We start from the raw sequence: 5,000 nt of genomic DNA, 5'->3' as shown, positions 1-5,000 counted from the left end.
ATCATAATAGAAATCTCTCTATCTCTGTCTGCTTTTTTCTATATCTCCCTCTCTCTTTTCATCTATCCTATCTCTCTCTCTCTCTCTCCCTTTTCCTTTCTCTCTCTCTCTCTCTCTCTCTTTATATCACTTTCTTTCTCGCTCCCGCCCCCTTCCCTCTTTTCTCCCTTAAAATGAGAGAGAGAGAGAGAGAGAGAGAGAGAGAGAGAGAGAGAGAGAAGAGGAGAGAGAGAGAGAGAGAGAGAGAGAGATAGAGAGAGAGAGAAGAGAGAGAAGAAGTAAGAGAGGAGAGGAGGAGAGAGAGAGAGAGAGAGAGAGAGAGAGAGAGAGAGAGAGAGAGAGAGAGAGAGAGAGAGAGAGAGGAGTAGAGAAGGAGAGGAGGAGAGGAGAGAGAGAGGAGGAGAGATAGAGAAGAGTGGAGCTAAGGTTGAAAAGGAGTTGGGGAGGAGAGGAGGAGTTGGGGAGGAGGCTAAGAAGGAATTGGGGAGGAGAGGAGGAGTTGGGGAGGAGGTTGAAAAGGAGTTGGGGAGGAGAGGAGGAGTTGGGGAGGAGGTTGGGAGGAGTTGGGGAGGAGGGAAAAGGAGTTGGGGAGGAGAGGAGGAATTGGGGAGGAGTTGGGGAGGAGGTTGAGAAGGAGTTGGGTAGGAGAGGAGGAATTGGGGAGGAGTTGGGGAAGAAGAAGGGAGAACTTAGAAATACGGGAGGTGGAGAGGTATGAGAGGGAGGGGACGGGGGAAAGGTGAAGAAGAAAGGAGAAGGTGAGATTGGGGAAAGAGAGAGTGGAGGGGTTGGTTTGAGAAAGAAATGAGGGAGAAGGGGAAGATAGTAAGGAAGAGAGAGGGAGAGAGATAGACACAGAAACAGACTGACCCACAAAGACAAATTTTCCAAAAAAAAAAAAAAAAAAAAAAAAAAAAAAAAAAAAAAAAACGAGAGCAGACCCAGAACCAAACCCCCCTTACCCCCCTTACCCCCCCTTACCCCTCCCTTACCCCCCCTTACCCCACCCCCACAAACCCCCGGAAAACCTAACCGCCGTCGGAGATTGCCAAAAAGGAGGGAGGTGGGGGAGAAGGGGGGAGGGAAGGGAGAAGGGAGAACGGAGAACGGAGAAGGAGAGAAGGGAGAAGGATGAATGGAGAAGGGGGGAGAGAGAGGAGAAGGGAGAAGGGAGAAGGGAGAAAAGAGAACGGAGAACGGAGAACGAAAACCGAAAAACAGAGAATGAGAAAACGGAGAAGGAAAGAACGGAGAACGAGAGAACAGAGAAGGGAGAAAGAGGGAGAAGGGGGAGGGGGGAAGAAGAAAGAAGAGGAGGAGGACAGCTCTGAGAGCTTTGAGAGCAGGATGAAGCTGCGGAGGTGAGGCTGGAGGACTCTCTGCGAGGGCGAGGCAGCCAGAAGGTGACGGCGGGCTGCAAGAGGCCGAGGGGGGGGGGGGATCACGGTAATTGGAGGGCGGCCTCGCTGGTGCGGTTGTTGTTGTTGGTGCTGTTGTTGTTGCTGTTGTTGTTGTTGGTGGTGCTGTTGTTTTTGTTGTGTTGTGCGGGGTTGTGGTAGTTTGGGTGTTGTTGTTGGGTGGGGGTGGTAGGGGTGGTGTTTTGTTGTGTTGTTGTTGTTTGTTTTTGTGTTTACTGTTTTTGTGTGTTGTTTTTGTAGTGTTTTTTTGTTTTTGCGTTGTTTTTGGTGTTTCGTTGTTGTGTGGTTTTTGTTTTTGTTGCTGCTCTGTTTTTTTTTCTTTTTTTGTTGCTTTTGTTGTTTTTGTGTTGTGCTGTTGTTGCTTTTGTACTGTTTTTTTTGTTTTTGTTGTTGCTTTGTTGTTGTTGTTGTGTTTTTGTTTCTGTTGTTGTTTTGGCTGCTTTTGTTGCTGTTGTTATGTTGTTTTTGCTGTTGTTTTTGTTGCTGTTGTCTGTTTTTGTTGTTTTTGTGTTGTTTTTTTGTTGTTGTTTCTGTTGTTGTTGTTTTTTTTACTTTTTGTTATTGTTTTTGCTATTTTTGGGTTGTTGTTGTTGTTGTTGTTGTTGTTTTTGTTTTGTTTTTTGGTTTTTGTTTTGTTTTTGTGTTGTTTTGTTGTTGCTGCTGTTTTTTTATTTTGGGGGTTTGTGTTTTGTTTTGTTGTTGTTTGGTGTTGTTGTTTTTGTTTTTGTTTTGTTTTTGGGGTTTTTGTTTTTGTTTCTGTTGTTTTTGTTGTTTTTGGGTTTGTTTTATATTGTTTTTGTTGTGTTTGTTGTTGTTTTTTTTTTGCTATGTTTTTGCGTTGTTGTTTTTTTGCTGTGTGTTGTTGTTGCTTTTGGTTGTTGTATGTTGTTGTTGTTGCTTTTTTTTGCTTTTTTTGTTGTTGTTGCTGTGTGTTTTGTGCTGTTGTGTTGTGCTTCTGTTGTTGTTGTTTTTGTTGTTTTCTATTGTCGTTGCTGTTGTTGTTGCTGCTGTTTTTGTTGCTAGGTTGGGTTGTTTTTGTTTTTGTGTGTTGTTGTTGTTTTTGCGCTGTTGTTGTGGTGTGTTTTTTTTTTGTTGTTTCTGTGTTGTTTTTTTTTGTTTTTGTTGATGTGTTGTTGCTGTTGTTGTGCGTTGTTTTTCGTTGTGTTTTTGTGTTGTTTTTACTATTGGTGTGTGTTTTTTTTGTTGCTGTGTTGTTTTGTGCTGTTGTTTTTGTTGTTGTGTTTTTGCTTTTGTTTTTGCTGTGCTGGTTTTGCTGTTTTTGTTGTTTTTTTGGTTTGTTGTTGTTGTGTTTTTGTTGCTTTTGTTTTTGTTTTGTTGATGTTTTCTTGTTTTTGTTGTGTTGTTGTGTGTGTGGGTGTGTTGTTGGTGTGGGTTGTTTTTGGGTTTTTGGGTTTGTGGTTGTTGCGTTGTTGTTTTTGCTGCTGTTGTTGTGTTGTTGTTGCGTTGTTGTTGTGTTGTTTTTTGTTGCTGTTTTTTGTGCTGTTGTTATTGTTGCTGTTGTTGTTGTTTTGTTGTTGTGTTTGTGTGTTGTGTTGTGTTTTTGGGTTGTTGTTGCTGTTGTTGTTGTTGCTGTTGTTGTTGTTGCCTTTTTTTTCGGGGGGGGGGGGTAGGATTCATTTTTGTCTGGTAGTTGGCATTATTGTGGATATTATTTTTGTCTGATGTCTTTTGTCTCATCATCATCATCATCATTATCATCATTATATCATATCACATCACCATCATCGTCATCATCATCATCATCATCTTTATCATTATCATTATCAATCATCATCACCATCATCATCATCATTATTATCATCATTATCATCACCATCATCATTATTATTATTATTATTATTATTATTATTATTATTATTATTATTATTATCATCATCATCACCACCACCACCACCATCATCATCATCATCATCATCATCATTATCATCAACGTCATTATCATCATCATCATCATCATCATCATCATCATCATCATCACCATCATCATCATCATCGTCATAATCATCATCATCATCACCATCATCATCATTATCATTATTATCATCATCATCATTATCATCATATCCATTATTATTATTACCCTTATTATTATTAGTATTAGTATTAGTATTAGTATTAGTATTAGTATTAGTATAGATTAGTATTATCATTATATTATTATCATCATCATCATCATCATCATCATCATCATCATCATCATCATCATTATTATTATTATTATTATTATTATTATTATTATTATCATTATTATTATCGTTATTAAGTTTAAGATGAAATAGATATAGCGTTAGTTCAGTGGATTTCCAGTGGCAGAATTTTTTTGTTTCTGTTATGAGTGAAAATGGTGGTAATGTCACCTATATGTGTTATACATGTTTACACACACACGCACACACTTGCATGTGTGTGTGTGTGTGTGTTTGTGTGTATTTGTGTGTGTGTGTGTGTGTGTGTGTGTGTGTGTGTGTGTGTGTGTGTTTGTGTGTGTGTGTGTGTGTGTCTGTGTGTATTGTATGTGTGTGTGTGTGTATGTGTGTGTTTGTGTGTGTGTGTGTTTGAAGGTCAACAAGCTATTAATAGATAGGTAGACAGATAATTAGGAAGATAGATGGAGAAGAGAAAAACAGAAAGGCAGAGAAAGAGACAGAGGAGAGAGAGACAGAGAGAGAGAGAGAGAGAGAGAGAGGAAGAGAGAAAGAGAGAGAGAGAGAAAGAGAGAGAGAGATAGAGAGAGAGAAGAGAGAGAGAGAGAGAGAGAGAGAGAGAGAGAGAGAGAGAGAGAGTGTGACATCTATAAATAGTGAAATCTACCTGAGCCGGGGTGACACCCATTAATCAAGGAGTTTGGCTAGGCAGCGTGACATCTATAAATAGTGAAATCTACTGAGCCGGGGTGACACCCATTAATCAAGGAGTTTGGCTAGGCAGCTGCTGACCTCCTGGTCATGACATCACCTTCGGCGATAACGAGAAACGCCTGGAGGGGGTAGCGAGGGAACAGCTGTGCCCCCACGCCCTAGGCTGGAAGTGACCCAGAAATACCCAAAGGAATCAGTCCGAGTCCGTTCCTTGAACCGCGAACACCTTCCCTCCAACCCGTAGGAGCTGACGACGATTTCGAGCGGAGGCAGGAACGTGAGTTCTACCACCCTGAACACCAGCTATAATGGTCTCTAATTTGAATGATACTAGAATACCACTATATTATCTGGCAGGTCCAGAGGAAAACTCAGTATCTGTTTCTCAGCTTTATTGAGGGAACAGACACGTAGATAAAAAGGGATCTTGTCGCGGTAGACGTGGCGAGGCGGCGTCAGCTCCTACGGGTTGGAGGGAAGGTGTTCGCGGTTCAAGGAACGGACTCGGACTGATTCCTTGGGTATTTCTGGGTCACTTCCAGCCTAGGCGTGGGGCACAGCTGTTGCCTCGGCTACCCCTCCAGCGTTTCTCGTTATCGCGAAGGGAGCATGAAAGGGACCTGTGCAAAAATCCGAAAGGGGTCACCCGGGTAGGGGATTCCATTAAGAGCCCCCACAAACCCCTTTTAATTTGGGGCACCCC

The sequence above is a fragment of the Penaeus monodon genome, chromosome 39 (genome assembly GCF_015228065.2).
Source record: "Penaeus monodon isolate SGIC_2016 chromosome 39, NSTDA_Pmon_1, whole genome shotgun sequence".
NCBI classification, from domain to species: domain Eukaryota; kingdom Metazoa; phylum Arthropoda; class Malacostraca; order Decapoda; family Penaeidae; genus Penaeus; species Penaeus monodon.
Note: the sequence above shows the minus strand (reverse complement) of the source record.